We start from the raw sequence: 21,803 nt of genomic DNA, 5'->3' as shown, positions 1-21,803 counted from the left end.
GATTTAGTGAGTCATCAGGCTATGTCATTTGTGCTATCAGTCCTTGCTAGAAGTTGGATAACACTAACCACAATGCCTTGTTGGCAGTGTTTTCAATAACTTGGAAATCTATATGTTTTTACATTATGAAATTGAAAAAAGTATTCCATTTTCATCATGCAACCCCAGCACAGAGAGTGAGGCTGTTGATTTGATTGTACATCAATCTCTCATCAGTCAGGCTGTGTGGTTTCTATTTGCGTGCTGGCTGGAGAGCAGAGATTCAGATCAGAGCTCAGTGCTGCCGGTCATCACTGCTGTAGCAAGTTCAAACTGTGTTGAGTGCAATGATCAGGATTTAATGACTTTGTTTATTTCTTATGTGCTCATGAGAGTGCAGTTTGTTCTTTCTCATACCTCACTGAGAACATACTTGTTTACAGAAATCATAACCTTACATGCTGAATCATCAAAAAATATATATGTAAAACCTGTCCTTTTGTACAGAGTTGGTTTTAAACACATGAACAAAGCCTTTAAAAATGTTCTGATGGGCTGTGTGCACACCCACGCAGTCTTGAGGGCTGCCTCTGATTGGGTACGCCATGCTAATGAGATTCAGAGGTTAGTCAAAACATAGGCTGCCGGTGGATGAATATTAATGCCATCTCAGTGTCTGTTTCACTAAAGGAGAGAGTGCTTTCCACATCCATTTACTTAGGCCTTTTTTCATCACTAGATGCATTGTTAGTAAACAGGAGATTGAAGGTGGCACTTGAAATGTCAAGTGCACCAGAGATCTATTTTTGTGTCCAGACTAGATGTCCTAAGTAATATTTTGTCCCACAATATTAGACAATATCTTTGAATTTTACATTAGCCTGAGCATACAGTACTGGATATATTCCAGTTATCTAAATATAACTGACTGTGTTCTGTCTGGTGGGAAGTCATTTTGTTCTCCCTCAACCTGGTCTCATAGCATTTCATATTCTGTACGTAAATCCGAAAAGCTCCATTTAGTATGATATGTTTTGTTTTGTATGGTATGTATTAATTTGTGGATATCTATCACCCATTTCATATCATATGTTACGAATTACAATTAGTACTATATGTACCACATTTTCAAAACGTACAACATGTTATAAATTTGCTAAACTTACAATATGTTACGAATTTGCAAAAAGTATATATTAAAAATTCTAGATAGGTCGCTAACGTTAGCTATCTCGCTAATATTAGCTAGGCTAGGTGTTAGGGTTAAGTTTAGGAGTTAGGTTAAGATTAGGTTTAGGGTTAGGAGGAGGGTTAGTTAAAAGGCTTAAGGTTAGCTAAAAGGGTTAAGGTTACGGTTCGGAGAAGGGTTAGCTAACATGCTAAGTACTTGTAAAGTAGCTAAAAAGTAGGAAGTAGTTGTTAAATAGCTCAAATGCTAACGTTATCCGTGATGAGATTCAACTCTCAACCTTTGAGTTGTTAAACGTTCGTGTTATACGCCCACCCATTCACCCCAGTTTTTGCCTTAAATCATCTGTCTTATGTAACCATCCAAAACATAACATATCATACTAAATGGAGCGTCTCGGATTTACATAAAGAATAATACGAAATAGGTTGCATCCCTAGACCAGTGACTGTTTCAGATTATTCTTAGATTTCTGTGACATGAAACATTGGCTAACAATGTTTCCTTTTCAGTCTAGGTGCTTGTCACGTAGAGATGTATTGACCTATAGCGCCATACATACAGTACCATTCTCATCTTGTCATTTCCTGGAGTCTTCATCTTGTGTCCTGAGAAGGAGAGATGTCAGTAGGTGTACTGTAGCAACGCAAATGTCATAGTCTTATCATTGTTACTTTCTATGTACAGTTGAAGTTGGAAGTTTACATATACTTAGGTTGGAGTCATTAAAACTCGTTTTTCAACCACCACAAATTTCTTGTTAACAAACTATAGTTTTGGCAAGTCGGTTAGGATATCTACTTTGTGCAYGACACAAGTCATTTTTCCAACACTTGTTTTCAGACAGATTTTTTCACTTCATTCACTGTATCACAATTCCAGTGGGTCAGAAGTTTACATACACTAAGTTGACTGTGCCTTTAAACATCCTGGAAAATTCCAGAAAATKATGTCATGGCTTTAGAAGCTTCTGATAGGCTAATTGACATTATTTGAGTCAACTGGAGGTGTACCTGTGGATGTATTTCAAGGCCTACCTTCAAATTCAGTGCCTTTCTGCTTGACATCATGGGAACATCAAAAGAAATCATCCAAGACCTCTGAATTTTTTTTGTAGACCTCCACAAGTCTGGTTCATCCTTGGGAGCAATTTCCAAACGCCTGAAGATACCACGTTCATCTGTACAAACAATAGTACGCAAGTATTAACACCATGGGACCACGCAGCCATCATACTGCTCAGGAAGGAGACGCGTTCTGTCTCCTAGAGATGAACGTACTTTGGTGCAAAAAGTGCAACTCAATCCCAGAACAACAGCAAAAGACCTTGTGAAGATGCTGGAGGAAACAGGTACAAAAGTATCTATATCCACAGTAAAACAAGCCCTATATCAACATAACCTGAAAGGCCGCTCAGCAAGGATAAGACATTGCTCCAAAACCGCCATAAAAAAGCCAGACGACGGTTTGCAACTGCACATGGGGACAAAGATCGTACTTTTTGGAGAAATGTCCTCTGCTCTGATGAAACAAAAACAGAACTGTTTGGCCATAATGACAAAGTCAAGGTATTGGGGTGGCCATCACAAAGCCCTGACCCCAATCCTATAGAAAATTTGTGGGCAGAACTGAAATAGTGTGTGCGAGCAAGGCCTACAAACCTGACTCAGTTACACCAGCTCTGTCAGGAGGAATGGGCCAAAATTCACCCAACTTATTGTGGGAAGCTTGTGGAAGGCTACCCGAAACGTTTGTCCCACGTTAAACAATTTAAAGGCAATGCTACCAAATACTAATTGAGTGTATGTGAACATCTGACCCACTGGGAATGTGATGAAAGAAATAAAAGCTGAAATAAATCATTCTCTCTATTATTCTGTCATTTCACATTCTTAAAATAAAGTGCTGATCCTAACTGACCTAAGAACGGTATTTTTTACTAGGATTAAGTGTCAGGAATTGTGAAAAACTGAGTTTAAGTGTATTTGGCTAAGGWGTATGTAAATTGCCGACTTCAACTGTATACCTGGCCTGCGCACCAAGAATAGGTGTGGCCAAATGTATTTAAGTGGCCATTTGGGGATGGTCTAGTTCACTTTTGGATAACTCAATGGGAGGCTGTGTCTGAAGCCTCGTAAACACCGTCGGTGCTTTATTGGTTAAGAGGTTTTGCCTGATGAGAGACTTTCTTTTGAATGCCGACATTTTGTAGTCTGAACTTTAAATATCCCCATCTTTGAAACACCAGCGCTATGTAAATATATCTATCACTCATTTGCACCTCTACCTGCCTGCATYCTGCCGAATGTTTGTCCTTAMGACTGCTAGAAGGACCCTATTTTACGCTGATACAGCAAAGCGGARATAGGCTACAGATTTCGCACCGACCTGTCACTTCAATAGCACTTGATGATCTCGGAGTCTTTGTTTATTGTGATATAGCATGATACAAGCAGATTGAGGGTCCAAGTGGCTATGCCTGTGAGTGGTCAGTAGTGAGTGTGTATTTTTATACATGGTGTATGCATGTGCCTGTATTAGTGTGTTTGTGTGAAATTGTGTTTCCTGCAAGCAATACTGTATAAATGTGTTTGATTTCACTCAAGGTCAGGGCTCCCATTTAAAAGCATGGTATGGCAGGTACTTTACAAAGCCTTGGCTATGTTGGGGGGTTTGTATACATGTCTCTCTCTGATTGAATCAGAGCTGACATTCTGTCTGAGGGTGGGGAACCATAGACATGGTCCCCTGAAGGCAGGAATCTCACTGCATTGGGAAGCTGCTGGCATCTCAATAGGCATATCTGACTAAATTACAGCATGAGAGTGTGGCAATTTGTCTCTAATTGCCACACACGCTGTCTAAACTTAAGCTAATTAGGGAAAACATGGTCGCTGGCAGTGGAAACACCCAGAGTGCTTTGTCGCTACCAAGCCGTAGCTCAATGGAATAAGGTCCACACTGTCATTATAGCGTAAATCAGGGGTGTGCATGGGTGATAAGCCTTGATCCTTATAACTTCCTCGTTCCTCTTTGGAATTACATAGTCTCCTTATACAGGTAAAACCTCATTCCCTCAGTATTAATGTGATGGTGCAGCATTTCAGGTTCACTTAATGTAGTCAATGAAGTTGATTCAACAGGCCATGCCCCAAGACTAAAGTAACACACATGAATCGTTACAGTTACTGTAGTTGTTATATTGACTCACTTTGGCTATTAAGGTTAATCAGGTCAAATCGTTCTGATGGCAAACATGAGACACAGGTACATTAGTGAGACAAAATATATGACAGCTCATCAAATGACTTATACATAGTATGTGGGGATGAATGTAAGCCAGGTGGCTTGACATACTCTCATTGTTTGTTGTAATGATTGGCCTATATACTGTGCTACTCACTGATTGTATGACATGTCATCAGATAACTAGTTTATGAAATGGTGCACTCTCTGAGGCACGCTGACGGTGCATGTATGAAGCCATTATCTCATTGCATCATCCTGAGAAGCATCCCAGAGGTGTGTGTATATGGCCACTATCACTGACTATCTTCCCCTTAGAGCAGCACTAAGTGCCCTGACCCCATGGCTGATCTCCCAACCCCCACAACTTACTGCCGTTTACTCGCTGCAAAGACACTGTTGCTGTTTCCATACAGTTTTTTCCAGATACGTGTGTCAGGCATGCAAGTTATTTTGTATGCTGGTAGGAAATGACCTGTAGAGACCTTAGTGATCTGCTGCATCATTAGTGTGAGGATCCCATACGAGCACTGTCATGGAAACATTATTTTAGGCTAATGGAATCAGGAAGAGATACAACCTCACATTTGTGTGGTTGGAAAAACCATTTGAATGTTGACACCAATGCTCTTGGCTTTTGTATATTGTGTACACTTTTTGTATTTGCATTGCATTTGCATTGGGATATTACATTTTTCATATCACAAATGGTATTTCTACAAGTTTCTTTTAACTGGATGTCACATTCATGTATGGTCCATGTGTAGTCAGCATGTTTCCTGCACTAGTAGCAGCTTGGTGTATGCTTCCCTCTCCTGGTTAGTTTTGTCTATGGACAGAAATAGTTATATCCTATATAGGCAATTATTAATCACAACCCTAGTGCTATCAACTAACAAACATTTTCATATAGCTATAACTTTTCATTATTCGCAGGTGGAAAGGATTTCTTCTTGAATTAAAATGAATGTCAATCACAGTGTTATGTTTGATAAAAGCAATTAGATTGGGTTCATGGTAAAAKGACATTGTTTTTTCTGTGTCCTTAGTTTGTGTTTATCTGTGTGACTGTAACAGGCCATCTCTTTGATAGCAAGGTGTCCATTCACACAGCTAAGGCCCTTTGGTGCAGGGCAGGAGACCTGTTGGCACCAAAATAACCTGTGGGCATGTGTGGCCCCATACACCAGAACAGGAAGAGTTTAAACAACAGCATTTAGATAAATGGATCTTGCACAGATAACAGACAATTAGGCTAAAAGGGTGTCTGGGAATGTTGGTTTCCAAATGCTTTTCATATCACCTTTTATGTTTGCTTTAGATCTCTCTGGTACAAATAAGAGTCTACTTAGCCGCACCACCAATAGTACACACACACACACACACGATATTAGCAGTAGTAATTAGCATATTATGAATGTGCTACACATCGCAGGGACTGTACTCATGATGAACGTTAGGATGCATTGTGAGACTCTTTTTCTCGCAATGCTATTTTAGGAGACACAAATGCCTTCCGGTAAATATCACATGAATATGGATAGTGTGCTCTGCTGTTCATAGTGGGTTTAGACAGACTACTTGCAGATACAGGTAACTGCCAAAATAAAGGAAACACTTGTGTAAATGAGGTATACAAAGAATATTGAAAACAGGTGCTTTCACACAGGTGTGGTTCCTGAGTTAAAGGGATACTTCGGGATTTTGGCAATGATGCCCTTTATCTATTGACCCAGAGTTTGATGAACTTGTGGATAACATTTTTATGTCTTTCCGTGCAGTTTAAAGGAAGTTGCTAACTAGCGCTTGTGCAATTCCAGTCATTGCCCTATCGCTAGTTAGCATTGGCTCACGAAACTACCTCTAACTTCCTTCATACTGGAGACAGAGACATAAAAATGGTATCTACGAGTTTATCTGTCTCATTGCGAAAATCCCCAAGCATCCCTTTAAGCAATTAACATCCCGTCATGCTTAGGGTTATGTATAAAAATGCCCAGTTGCACATTATTTTGGCTACCAAGGCTAGAAGAAGAGATCTTAATGACTTTGAAAGAGGGGTTTCAAAGGAGCATACAGGGTTTAAAGGGTGTGTTCAATAGACACTCAACCAGAGCTAATGGGATTTTTTAAAACTACTATAATGATGCAAATACATATTTTGAAACTGTATGAAATGCCTGCCATACGTGGCATTTTCACTGTTTATACACATGGTAGATGTTTATAGACCAATATATATACTACAGGCACTGCAGCATCAATTTGAGTGCCAATGAATTAGTAACTACAGCCATTGAAAACCCATGGCCCTTTTTATCCAAAGAGGTCAGAACACCAATAGAGGAGAGCGTTTTATAAAGAGGAAATAATATTGTAGGTAAAGGCACGCTTCCTGAGGACATCTTAAATTGCCGATGAATTAGGATTTTGCATCTATTAAATCTTATCTTCCACTGTGGAGGATATTGCTTCTCCTCTTAACGGCTTGTAAAAATAGATCACAAGTATTTCGCTGCTAGAATTGATTAATGACACAAATAGGCATTCATTATAGATTATATGAATATGTATTTGTTTAAAAAAAATTGTATTTATTTGCTGTTAAATTATAGGCCAATTATTCAAATAGGCACATTGAGGGGCCAGTTGCGAGATTACCAAATGGGGAGAAATTAACAAGTGTAAATTAGTCTAAATGAATGATCATTGAACTGCTTTGGTAAATAGGTAACTCAGTGTGATAATGTCTATGCCTATGTAACCGATGTGAAATGGCTAGCTAGGTAGCGGTGGTGCGCGCTAGCAGCCTTTTAGTCGGTGACGTCACTTGCTCTGAGAGTTGAAGTAGTGGTTCCCCTTGCTCTGCAAGGGCTRCGGCTTTTGTGGAGCGATGGGTAACGACGCTTCGTGGGTGACTGTTGATGTGTGCAGAGGGTCCCTGGTTCGCGCCCGGGTCGGGGTGAGGGGACGCCATAAAGTTGTACTGTTACACCTATATAAATTTAATTAATTGCTATAATTCTACCATATTTGCATCGGCAGATACATCATCATAAATGTGTTGACAGAGAAATGTAATTATCTACCAATTTTCACAATCTGTTGTGAGGTTTCTGACATTCAGGTAGCTAGGCAGTTATGCAGTTATACTTTTTCATTACAGTTTTTCTCAATTGTGTACAAGCATTTTTTTTTTTGGAACAATGTATATTTTCAAAACAGACACAGCCTTTTGCAAAACAGTAAATACATTTTCAAAATGTAATTGCCTTCTCAAAACCTATATACATTCATCAAAACTAAATGATACATGTTTAGTATGACACTTGTTGTGTGTCTATGATCTGTAGGCTATACTGATTAATGGTATTTTTATTTTATTTTGTATAATTGTCTGTTTGACGTCTTTACGCATCTGTTTGTTTATTTGGGGATCTGTAAGTTATGCTCTTTATTCCCCTGTGTCTATTGTTTTTAGCCTTGTTTTCTTGAATTATATATTTATGTATTTTTCTTACTCTGTAAAAGCCACAAGTTAACAAACATTAGAAAAATGCAAATACACTAATCAAAATAACATGATTGTCTGCAAAAAGATGAACACAAACAAACATATTTCTAGAGTCTAAGCTGACAAAACAGAAGTCTTTGAAAAATCCCAATAGAGCAATTGATTTTTTTGGCAGTCAGTACATCATGATCTGAAATTCAACAATCAAAAGGTGCAGAATTATGAGCAATTACTGTCCTTTTTATGCGTATTTCACCGAACAATTTCATACACAGCAAATTAAATATTATTACTGATCAAAAAGAAAATGGAAAATAAGCACATTGTGCACAAAATTCATTCACTAGTATCATCACAATCCAATTCGATATATATATTATTAAATACAGTTGAAGTTAAAACACATTTTTCAACCACTCCACAACATTCTTGTTAACAAACTATAATTTTGGCAAGTCGTTAGGACATCTACTTTGTGCATGACAAGTCATTTTTTCAACAATTGTTTGCAGACAGATTATTTCACTTATAATTCACTGTATCACAATTCCAGTGGGTAAGAAGTTTACATACTGACTGTGCCTTTAAACAGCTTGGAAAATTCCAGAAAATGATGTCATGGCTTTAGAAGCTTCTGATAGGCTAATTGACATAATTTGAGTCAATTGGAGGTGTACCTGTGGATGTATTTCAAGGCCTACCTTCAAACACAGTGCCTCTTTGGTTGACATCATGGGAAAATCAAAAGAAATCTGACAATTGTAGACCTCCACAAGTCTGGTTCATCCTTGGGAGAAATTTCCAAACGCCTGAAGGTACCCCATTCATCTGTACAAACAATAGTACACAAGTATTAACAYCATGGGACCACGCAGCCATCATACCGCTCAGGAAGGAGACGCGTTCTGTCTCTTAGAGGTGAACATACTTTGGTGCGAAAAGTGCAAATCAATCCCAGAACAACAGCAAAGGACATTGGGGAGATGCTGGAGGAAACAAGTACAAAGTATCTATATCCACAGTTAAACGAGTCCTATATCAACATAACCTGAAAGGCCGCTCAGTAAGGAAGAAGCCACGGCTCCAAAACTGCCATAAAAAAGCCAGACGACGGTTTGCAACTGCACATGGGGAAACAGATTGTACTTTTTGGAGAAATGTCCTCTGCTCTGATGAAACAAAAATAGAACTGTTTGGCCATAATGACAAAGTCAAGGTATTGGAGTGGCCATCACAAAGCCCTGACCTCAATCCCATAGAAAATGTGTGGCGCAGAACTGAAAAAGYGTGTGCGAGCAAGGAGGCCTACAAACCTGATTCCTTTACACCAGCTCTGTCAGGAGGAATGGGCCCAAATGCACCCAACTTATTGTGGGAAGCTTGTGAAAGGCTACCCAAAACGTTTGACCCAAGATAAACAATTTAAAGGCAATGCTACCAAATACTAATTGAGTGTATGTAAACATCTGACCCACTGGGAATGTGATGAAAGAAATAAAAGCTGAAATCAGAATAAATCATTCTCTCTACTATTATTCTGACATTTCACTTTCTTAAAATAAAGTGGTGATCCTAACTGACCTAACAGGGAATTTTAAATGTCAGGAATTATGAAAAACTAAGTTTAAATGTATTTGGCTAAGGTGTATGTAAACTTCCGACTTCAACTGTGCATACGCTGTTCTGCTCATAGGTTTGAAGACTTTCCATTGGCAAGCAGACATGAATACAGTGGAGGAACACAACTGAGTTTATAGGCCTCAATCTACACCAAAGCAAAGATTTAGGAGTACTTAGAGTAACTCAACGTTATTCTCTGCATCTCTGCATGTCTGCAATGATGTAAAAAGTACAAAAAATCTTTCTCTAGTGTATATTTTACCTGATTTACCACTGATAAAACTATTTACAATTTTGTGCAGTTGTATTTACTGATTGACGGAAACAGTGAACACATTGCAACCCTTTCTCTTCTGATAAAAACATTGTGTTGATATTCTGTGAACAAAACACTTTACAGTGAATTTTGAATTCATTGATGACAATTATATTTAAAGTAAGTATTTGATGATTGTTGTTTTGCTATAGGTACGTTTAACCACAGTTCCAAAAAATGCTTGTACGTGATTGAGAAACTGTATTAAATGGTTGGTTTGGTTGACTGTATGTTAGAGTTCTGCAGGCCTACAGTGTGTGCTGTACAGATATGTCACATAATTTTTCAAGTAATAATACATATTTTTACTTAATGCACACAAGCCCATTTTGTGAGTGACTGTCTTATAATAGGGTGAAATGGAAGCAGCATGTACTTTCCATTCACCTGCATGGACTCTGCATCACTCTGTCTTATGATGTCCTAACATAGACAAGCTAGCTTCCTGTCCTCAGAATAGTTTGCAAGTCAATATTATTCAAATATCTATGTATATGGCTTTAAATAGGCCAATTTGGTCTTGGATCGCATGCATCTTGGAAGACATGTTTATTTTGGTGAAACTCAATTTTTCAAGTCTCCTTGAGTGTCAGTGTCTATCCTTGAGAAAGAGGCCAGGGGCAAATATACTTCTATTTCTAAACTAGTGTGGTGAATACAGCTTAGTGGAGTAGATGCAGGATGCCTTCAGTACATTCCAGGTCCACTAGGGGGTTTACTGGTACCCTGTTGGATATCTCATTCCTCTCATCAGACTGGCCTTAGGATTGTCAGGCACTAACTAGGGAGGTGCTGTCTGGTGGTTTCTGTATGTTCCTGAAAAAGAAAACGCTTGTATATGACTGTTCGTGCACAACATATTTGCATAGGAAAATCCAAGCCACTCAGTGTTGTGTATGTGCTGCAAAAATAGGCATCTCCCAGTCCTAAGGTAAATCACTGTATTTCAGAGAGCCTGGCATTTAGCTTTGTGTTTTCTCCCAAACTCCTATTTAAATTATTACCTCTCATCACTTCTTAACAGGGTGCTATACTGGGCAATAAGGGCCGGCTGTTGTAGCCTCTCTTTGTGTCTTTGGAGCGGTCTTGTTCTTCTCCACTAGATGATGTGAGTTGGAGGGCTCGAGCTGATGCAAAGTGACGTGTCTCCCCATCACAGGAGTAGAGCTGTGGATGGGCCTCACTCGCTTCCCCCGCACTGGGCTGTTTTTGTTCGCCGGAGCTCATGCAAATAATTTTCCAGGATGTAGTGGAGGGCTGTCACAAGGACTTGGCTCAAGGGGTGTGGGAAAATAGCAGAAGCGCCTTCCATGCTCAAACMCAGCCTTAATGATGAGCATGAAATACATATTTTTTTTTTTAAGTGATGCATTAAGCTCCCTACTCTCCTCCCTTCCACTCTCTTTTATTCTCCTCTCTCTCTCTCCGTATCACTGTCTTCTGTCTCATTTGAAAGTTGGTTGAATAATCCAGATGACAAGGAGCCTGTAGGTCATAGCTTTTCTGTTTAGAAATATTCTCAATTCTCTGAGGAAGAGCATAAATCAAATCAAATTCTATTTGTCACACGCATCGAATACAACAGGTGTAGACCTTTCAGTGAAATGCTCACTTGCAAGCCCTTAACCAACAATGCAGTTAAGAAAAATAAGTGTTTTAAGAAAGTATTTACTAAAATAAACTGAAGTAAAAAAAACAAAAAAACATTTACAAATAATCAAAGAAACTGCCTGCTACTCAGCCATAAAAGCTAAAATATGCATATGATTTGGATAGAAAACACTCTGAAGTTTCTAAAACTGTTTGAATGATGTCTGTGAGTATAACATAACTCATATRGCAGGCAAAAATCCAACCAGGAAGTGGGAAATCTGAGGTTTGTAGTTTTTCAACTCTTTGCCTTTCAAATACACAGTGTCTATGGGGTCATATTGCACTCCCTAAGGCTTCCACTAGATGTCAACAGTCTTTAGAACCTTGTTTGAGGCTTCTACTGTTAAGTGGGGGCGAATGAGGGGAATGAGTTCGTTCACGCTCGTTCATGTGAGAGTTAGCTTGCTTTCCATTGCATTTCTGAAGACAAAGGAATTCTCCGGTTGGAACATTATTGAAGATTTATGTTAAAAATATCATAAAAATGTATTCTATACATCGCTTGACATGTTTCTACGGACTGTAATGGAACTTTTTGGACATAAATGATGGACGTTATCGAACAAAACAAACATTTATTGTGGAACTGGGATTCCTGGGAGTGCATTCTGATGAAGATCATCAAAGGTAAGTGAATATTTATAATGCTATTTCTGACTTCTGTTGACTACACAACATGGCGATTATCTGTTTGGGTTGTGTTGGTCTCTGAGCGCTGTACTCAGATTATTGCATGGTGTGCTTTTTCCGTAAAGTTTTTTTTAAATCTGACACATCGGTTGCATTAAGGAGAAGTGGATCTAAAATTCCATGCATTACAGTTGTATCTTTTAGCAATGTTTATTATGAGTATTTCTGTAAATTGATGTGGCTCTCTGCAAAATCACCGGATGCTTTGGAACTACTGAACATAACGCGCCAATGTAAACTCCGCTTTTTGGATATAAATATGAACTTTACCAAACAAAACATACATGTATTGTGTAACATGAAGTCCTATGAGTGTTATCTGATGAAGATCATCAAAGGTTAGTGATTAATTGTATCTCTATTTCTGCTTTTTGTGACTCCTCTCTTTGGCTGGAAAAATGGCTGTGTTTTTCTGTGACTTGGCTCTGACCTAACATAATCGTTTGGTGTGCTTTCGTCGTAAAGCCTTTTTGAAATCGGACACTGTGGCTGGATTTACAACAAGTGTATCTTTAAAATGGTGTAAAATTCTTGTATGTTTGAGGAATTTTAATTATGGGATTTCTGTTGTTTTGAATTTGGCGCCCTGCAGTTTCACTGGCTGTTGACGAGGTGGGACGCTAGCGTCCCACATACCCTAGTGAGGTTAAGAGACGGTGGCAGAAACATTATGTACAAAATAAGTTACAAATAATATGAAAAAATACACACAATAGCACCGTAAAACGGCAGCCATCTCCTCCGGCGCCATTAGCATATCAGTAGCATATCAGTGTATGCTACTGAGCTCATTCTTTGTTACAAATGTAGCAGAAACAGCTACAGAGACAACATCTTTGTGGCTTCCAAGTCTTCAAACAGAGTCGGAGCCAGTGTTCCCTGCTASGGTGACCACCTCCCCACTAGKCACAGACGTGAATTCAACGTCTATTCCACATTGGTTCAAAGTAATTTCATTGAAATGACAATGTTGATTCAAGCAGTGTGTGCCCAGTGGGTCACTACCTGGCTGATCTGAGGCCAGTCCAAGCTCAGGTGAACAAGCCATGTGTTGGATCATTACAACCAGAATTAGAGATTAAGTGATCTCATTGGGAAGTATAGGTACAAATCAAAATCCCCCCAAAATAGACCTCCCAGGTGTTGTGAATGCTAACATCTGTTAGGAACCTTGCAGTACCAAATGCCCCAGCCCAAGTTTGAGCATCATCCTCCGAGGAGCAGCCATTTTGGATGGCTCTTTCGACACAGATGTTGCATATTTAAAAAGTAGGGCTGTTTTGGAGAGATACAGCAGAGAGCGGCTCTCTGAGGGGTTCACCCGTGCCGTCATCCGAGAAGCCAATCCATGAGAGGGGCCTGACTAACCGACCAAAAACAAAGTGACATTCATGATGAAGTCATCCCACTTACTCTTTGACCCTGAGAGGGTGCGGATATGGACAAAGGATTTCACACATGAGAGGCTCTTGTTTACTTCAGACTTTTTTCATCACAGTTTCATTGTTATTATAGCCCAATCATTTTAATGTTATTATTATTCATAGGGTTATTCCTTGACCTATTCTGTGGCCACATCTGGTTATGTATCCTCTTATAGCACGTGTAAAACTCATTCCACGGAGGGGCAATTGTCTGCGGGTTTTCATCCACCCTTGTACTTGATTGATGAATTAAGGTCACTAATTAGCAAGGAACTACCCTCACCTGGTTGTCTAAGTCTTCATTGAAAAGAAAAACCAAAAACCCGACACTTGGCCCTCTGTGGAATGAGTTCGACACCTGGCTTATAGGATGCATATAATAAAGCAGTGTTACCGATCTCCAGTCCTCGAGTACACCCAACAGTCACACTTGTATTGTAGCCCCGTACAAGCACACCTGATTCAACTTGTCAACTAATCATCAAGCCCTCAATGAGTTGAATCAGGTGAGTTTGTCCGGGGCAACAACAAAAAGGCGTGCTGTTGGGGGCACTTGGGGACTGGAGTTGGGAAACACTGGAATAGAGCATAAGGAATTACATTAGATGCATCATTTGATAATAGAAAGGTTTGCAGTGCTTTGACCCCAGCTGACCCTGTGTCCATCCACATGGTTAGTACTGTCTCCACAGCTGAGTACCCTGAACTATAAAAATATACCAAGTATCCACAAGATGGAGATATTGACCAAACTAAAGTTGTCTTTCTTCTACCTGGCTGCACATGACACAAAAATGAGTGTGGTAGAGATGGGAAAAAAACTGTTTGAAATAACATAAAAAATATACGTTTTCTGTATGGCTGTGCATTTGTGAATTGATGTGTGTGTGTGTGTGTGTGTAAGTATGTAGCTACAATATATATGTGTGCTTAAGGAGCAGCTGTGTACGATATGACCATGCGTATGTGTAGGCATATGTGTTTATTCGTGTTTGTATACCGCTCTCCATCACTCCAGGGTGTAGAGAAGGCAGCGTTCCTGTTAGTAGAGTGCCTGGGAGTGGTCCCTGAGCTGATTGGCTAGTGTCCCAGGGGCTGTGTGGGGAGGAGAGGTCAAAGGGGGTCGGCTGTGCTGCGCCCAGCGGCCCGCAGTGCAGGGGGGGGTTCAGGTGTGTGTCGACCTCCTGCTCCAGCGGGCTTTAAGTAAAGAGGCTGGGACCCGCTGCTCTTATCCAGGGCTATGGCTGCTGCTCTGCTGTAGCAAGACCTGGCCCTGACCGTAAAGCATCTCCCTCCCCCACATCCACCTTCAGTGCCTATGGGGGGGTTCAGCCTCTCTACAGTTACAGTATCAACATCATCACCGAATCACACAAACACCTCCGCAGTAAAAGTGTAATAAAATCATTCCCCAGGAAATAGAAAGCTTCCTATTAATTATTGAAAAAAATTATTGGATTATTGTAATAATATCTGTAATTATATTGATTGCATGTAGCCAGTTTAGTATTTATTAGTATCCCTATTACCTGAGCTACTCTTCCTGGGGTCCAAACAGGATGGCAACAATTACATCACAACAAAACACAACAGCCTACATCATAAATAAAACAGTGCATCATAGAAGACATTATTATATTATGACTCTATTATGACAAGTTAGCAACGGAGAAAATAACTATTATAATAATGTGAATTCCCAAATCTTCAGCATTAAACAACTGCAGCCTCTATCCTTATTTCATTATAGATGTTAGAAATAATCATTGATCAAACAATGTTGTGTAACATTCACAATACTATGCTTGCAGACAGCCAGACAAAAGCCCACATATTAAGCCACTAAGCTATAAACATATTTTTGTTTGCAGCAGAGCAGAGAAGTATTTACACCGTAATGACACAGATTTTGTTCTGTAGTCTAGAGAAATACATAAGGCAATTGCATGAAAAGGTGAAACACTTCTACATTACATTAACATTGAAAGACATGCTGAACACCAACACATTTCCTCTAGTCAATGCTGCACTAAGAGCAGTTCACTCAAGTACAGTAAATAATGACGAACGTAAAGAGGATAAAGACCCATCAAATTCATCCCTTGCTGCTCAGCTCCGAAACATCATTATAGAAACAACCCAGTCCATCCAAGAACATATCCATAGAATGCAATTTGCAGTGAACAAACAAGGTCATCCTAATGACGCAACTGTTTTTCCTCTTGTTTCTTACATGGATGCTGTCTTTTTTCCTTCCGCTCTATCTCTGTCATAGGGCGTTTCAGAACATGAGTCAGTCAAGGGCACCAGGTTCCTCTAGACCAGTGGTATTCAAAGTTGGGGTCACAGGGCAGTGGGGTTGGCAAAAAACAACAACAAAAAAGAGTACAGATTATTGTATTGGAAAATAATATAGAAACATTTTTGAGAAAGATAATTTAAAAAATGAAATTGTATTGAGTAAAATTATTTATTTGTTTCTTTTCGTTTTGATAACATATCTAAATGTAATTAATTTGGGGTGAGAAATTCATGCAAAAAAAAATGGTCTATAGAAATTCTGGCAAAAAAAATGGGGTCCCCACTGAAATACTACTGAATACCACCGCTCTAGACTAACAGCTGTCCTTACAACTCGCATGGACTGCACCGGGCAGATCTCCTGAAATATTAGGATTATGGCGCCTCACAATCACCAGCCATACAACTATCAGTGTGCGCAGTCGCCCTCAATGATGTATGATTTCCAAATTGTATTACTGCAGATAGTGGCACCTGGTCCTCGAATGGCATTGTTTGGCTACCTTTTGTGCCCATGCAGTGTGACACATTGCCCTCAAGCATTGACCATCTGACCAGGTACAGAGCTTTAAACGCCATGCTAATAATAGGAGAACATGGCGAGGTAGGGGCTTTTAGCAATTATGCCCCACTGTGGGACGTGACGGGTGAAAGAGGCCAATGATAGGGGTAAGGAGAGCATGTGGTAGTGAGGAGAAAATCACATCTCTGGGATTCAGATCATCAGGTGAGCTGCTGCGCCATAACCCAAGCAACTACTCCTGTTCCGATTCTAGTTGAGGAATGGCAGAACCATTAGCAATGGGGGTCACCTTCAGAGGTTGCGGTACCAAGGACAGTCCAAGTGCCTGAACTGAGGATACAGCAGTGCCTGAACAGGGCACAGGGTTAGTGTTCTGGACAAGCTCAATCCAGGCAGAAAAACGTCCTCGGCTGTTTCCTCTGTCTGATTCCAAGGTCTTGGTGAGAGCGTCTCCCTGGGTTACAGAGACCTGCCCTTGAACTCCACTCCCGGGGAATAAACTCATTCTCTCTTGAAAAGTAGAGAAAATAAACTATTATCCAACAGAGTGAATCTCTTATGAAAGACATTCTGACATAATAACACTGAGAGGAGAATGAGGTTTAAGCAGGCTTTCAGACCAACGTTTGTTTCCACAGTGACTTTCATATTTGTATGTTTGTGTGTGTCTGTCTGTGTGTGTGCTCCAAACACAGTATAACAATACATGTTCACCTCACTGTGAGCAAAGGCACTGTACAATTTACATTATGCACACATGTATGGAGCACAGCAACAAATATAAACCAGCCCCTAAAAATAACACGACTTGAGAATTAATTAAATTGAGAGTCTGCAGCAACAAACAGATGTGTCCTATTTAGGCTAATATCAACTTTAGCTAACTAGTGGAGTGAACTTGTGATTGATGGCATCTGTCACAGATAGCAGCTCCAACATGCCTTAATCCTTCTCTCCAGGCGTACACAGCACTGAGATGCACAATGCCTGATCTTTTATTCCTTAATTCAAATCCCATCGATTGAATGGTGTGATCAGAGGTGTTGCCCTCTCTGGAAGAGCTTCATCTCTTGCTGACACATGGAAGGACTTTGATGATGCAGCCAGCATATCCTTTTGGGCTTTCAAACAACTTTGTGTGTGCCTGCCTGCCGTACCTCAGTTAGCTGTGTGGAGAACAATCCTTCAGTACAAAGCACCGTCAAGGCTTCAGCAAGCACAACCCTCAACCCACCCGCATGCCACTAATTCACCAGCCTCTTTCTCCCTGGCCGCCTGCAATGCACTGTGGGATTGAAGAAGGAAATCCCAGATGCAATTAATGGTGCTTTCAGAGGCCATGATTCAAGCAATGTGCTGGAATCCTCCGATGTGGCTAGTGTTCTGGTTGCATGTAAACTGTAGCCTCGTCAGACTTCTAGAGAACAACCATAACCTCTGAAGATTAACCTTCAAGAGCGTACTTTGGTCCTGTGGCATACACTTTGTGTCCTTTTGTGATGGACAATACTATGTTATCTAAAGAATATCCTGGTCCAAATAGTAATGCAATTGGTAGGGTATTGCTTGTTTTAAGCCTATACTTTTCTGATCAACAAGTAATTCATCAAATTCTGTAATCGAGTTCTGGACTTATCACCCCTATGATTTAATTTACTTAATGAGTCCATAATATATGTGTGTAGTAGGTGTTAGATGATGGGTGATATAATTGTCCCACTCTCTCGCTTACATAATCCACCTAGTGGATTAAGATAACAACATAGTCATAGCGGCTTTACGCCAGTGTTTAACCTTGTAGTTTAGTGATTACTGTATTCATTCCTACAATATCAACACTTGTATTTTTGTCATAAATAGATGGTAGCACAAATATGTTTTATCCTAAAAACAAATCTCAATGATACGGTATGTTTTTTTCAATAAATAAATCCCAGGCTTGAGAATATCTCTCCATTAAATTGACTTGAAGAACACCCACACAGAAAAGGATGTCAGTGTAAAGAAATGAGCCTATGTAGTCACAGCAGGGGAAAGAATGTCATCTGTGTATCAAATGTGATCATCTTCAGGGCCTCGTGGTTGTGTCTGCCGTCTGTAACGTCCTCTGACAGCCACACAGACCATCCCTCACTCTGGGTCCACTCTACCTGGGAAATGACCATTCCCATCAGACTAGGTTTGTCATCCACTGCACATGTCAACATAAGGATTCCTTATGTGCTCTGATGGGCTGTGGGTACACACAAGGCACACACACCCACACACAAATAACAATCGCAGCTGAGGACAATATCCATAGGGATGGACTTAATGTATAATGTCAATAGAAGCCGTGCTGGCCTTGTGTTCAGATACAGAAGCGATAATAGAAATGCTGATAAGTGTTAGCCACACTAAATACAGTGTTTTTCTCTAATACAGTAGGTTACATTTTAGACACAGCACTGTTTGGAGGCAAGGGTTGTTAAGGTCTAATGATTTCACCCGACATGAACAACATGCTATGAGCTAAGAGCACAAACATGGCTACAAAGTCAGAAACAACAAGAGCTTTCAACAAGCTTTCCCACCAGGGAACACTCAACATTGTGTCAATGGRTGGCAGATGTTTTCTTTTACATATCTGCAATGTTTCCTCTAATTTTGAATGAATATGATGTGATTATATTATTTTCTTTCCAGTTTCAATAAACATAATCATTAAATGTTTTCTTTGACAAAATAGCTACGCAAGGTTGGGGAGTAACGGATTACATGTAATCTGTTACATGTAAAGGATTTTTTTTAAACAGTAACTGTAATCTGTTACGTTACCAGATAAAATATTGTAATCAGATTACAGATATTTTTGAAAAACTAGATTACTTCGAGGATTACTTTTAAATTCAGAAAGGATGTTTGCAAAAAAAAWAATCTGTTTTCTCAATGACATTCAAATCAGCATTTAAAAATCCACCTTTCCAGAAACAAGTCTCTCACCGTTGCCGCTTGCTATAGACCACCCTCTGCCCCCAGCTGTGCCCTGGASACCATATGTGAATTGATTGCCCCCCATCTATCTTCAGAGCTCGTGCTGATCTTCAGAGCTCGTGCTGATGATAGGTGTCCTGAACTGGGACATGCTTAACACCCCGGCCATACTACAATCTAAGCTTGATGCCCTCCATCTCACACAAATTATCAATGAACCTACCAGGTACAACCCCAAATCCGTTAACACGGGCACCCTCATTGATATCATCCTAACCAACCTGCTCTCCAAATACACCTCTGCTGTCTTCAACCAGGATCTCAGCGATCACTGCCTCATTGCCTGCGTCCGTAACGTGCCTGCGGTCAAACGACCACCCCTCATCACTGTCAAACGCTCCCTAAAACACTTCAGCGAGCAGGCCTTTCTAATCGACCTGGCCCTGGTATCCTGGAAGGACATTGACCTCATTCCGTCAGTAGAGGATGCCTGGTTATTCTTTAAAAGCATGCCCCATTCCAAAAATTTGGAACCAGGAACAGATATAGCCCCTGGTTCACTCCAGAACTGACTGCCCTTGACCAGCACAAAAACATCCTGTGGCGTCCTGCATTAGCATCGAATAGCCCCCGCGATATGCAACTTTTCATGGAAGTTAGGAACCAAAATACACGGGCAGTTAGGAAAGCAAAGGCTAGGTTTTTCAAACAGAAATTTGCATCCTGTAGCACAACCTGCAACTCAAAAAAGTTCTGGGACACTAAAGTTCATGGAGAATAAGAGCACCTCCTCCCAGCTGCCCACTGCACTAGGAAAATGAAACACTGTCACCACCGATAAATCTGCGATAATTGAGAGTTTTAATAAGCATTTTTCTACGGCTGGCAATACTTTCCACCTGGCTACCCCTACCCCGGTCAACAGCCCTTCACCCCCCACAGCAACTTGCACAAGCCTCACCCGCTTCTCCTTCACCCAAATTCAGATAGCTGATGTTCTGAAAGAGCTGCAAAATCTGGACCCCTACAAATCAGCCGGGCTAGACAATCTGGACCCTCGCTTTCTAAAATGATCCGCCAAAATTGTTGCAACCCCTGTTACTAGCCTGTTCAACCTCTCTTTCGTATCGTCTGAGATCCCCAAAGATTGGAAAGCTGCCGCCGTCATCCCCCTCTTCAAAGGGGGAGACACTCTAGACCCAAACTGCTACAGACCTATATCTATCCTACACTGCCTTTCTAAGGTCTTCGAAAGCCAAGTTAACAAACAGATCACCGACCATTTCAAATCCCACCGTACCTTCTCCGCTATGCAGCCTGGAGGTGTGTTGGACCATTGTCCAGCTGAAAAACAAATGATAGTCCCACTAAGCCCAAAACAGATGGGATGGCGTATCGCTGCAGAATGCTGTGGTAGCCATGCTGGTTAAGTGTGCCTTGAATTCTAAATAAATCACAGACAGTGTCACCAGCAAAGCACCCCCACACCATAACACCTCCTCCTTCATGCGTTACGGTGGGAAATACACATGCGGAGATCATCCATTCACCCACACCATAACACCTCCTCCATGCTTTACGGTGGGAAATACACATGTGGAGATCACCGTTCACCCACACCGCGTCTCCCAAAGACACGGCGGTTGGAACCAAAAATCTAAAATTTGGACTCCAGACCAAAGGACACATTTCCACCTGTCTAACATCCATTGCTCGTGTTTCTTGGCCCAAGCAAGTCTCTTCTTCCTATTGTGTCCTTTTGTAATGGTTTCTGTGCAGTAATTTGCCCATGAAGGCCTGATTCACACAGTCTCCCCTGAACAGTTGATGTTAAGATGTTTCTGTTACTTGAGCTCTGTAAAGCATTTATTTGGGCTGATATTTGGGCTGCAGCAGAGGTAACTCTGGGTCTTCCATTCCTGTGGCGGGCCTCATAAGAGCCAATTTCATCATAGAGCTTGATGGTTTTTGCGACTGCACTCGAAGAAACTTTCAAAGTTCTTGACATTTTCTGTATTAAATGACCTTCATGTCTTAAAGTAATGATGGACTGTCGTTTCTCTTTGCTTATGTGAGCTGTTCTTGCCATAAAATGGACTTGGTCTTTTACCAAATAGAGCTATCTATTATTTTTTACCCCCCCCCACACACACACACACCTTGTCACAACACAACTGATTGGCTCAAACGCAATAAGAAGGAAATAAATTCCGCAAATTAACTTTTAAGAAGGCACACCTGTTAATTGAAATGCATTCCTTGTGATGAAGCTGGTTGAGAGAATACCAAGAGTGTGCAAAGCTGTCATCAAGGCAAAGGGTGGCTCTTTGAAGAATGTAAACAAATTAAAATATATWTTTTTTGTTTACTACATG

This window comes from Salvelinus sp. IW2-2015, linkage group LG26 (assembly GCF_002910315.2).
Source record: "Salvelinus sp. IW2-2015 linkage group LG26, ASM291031v2, whole genome shotgun sequence".
Taxonomy (NCBI): domain Eukaryota; kingdom Metazoa; phylum Chordata; class Actinopteri; order Salmoniformes; family Salmonidae; genus Salvelinus; species Salvelinus sp. IW2-2015.
Note: the sequence above shows the minus strand (reverse complement) of the source record.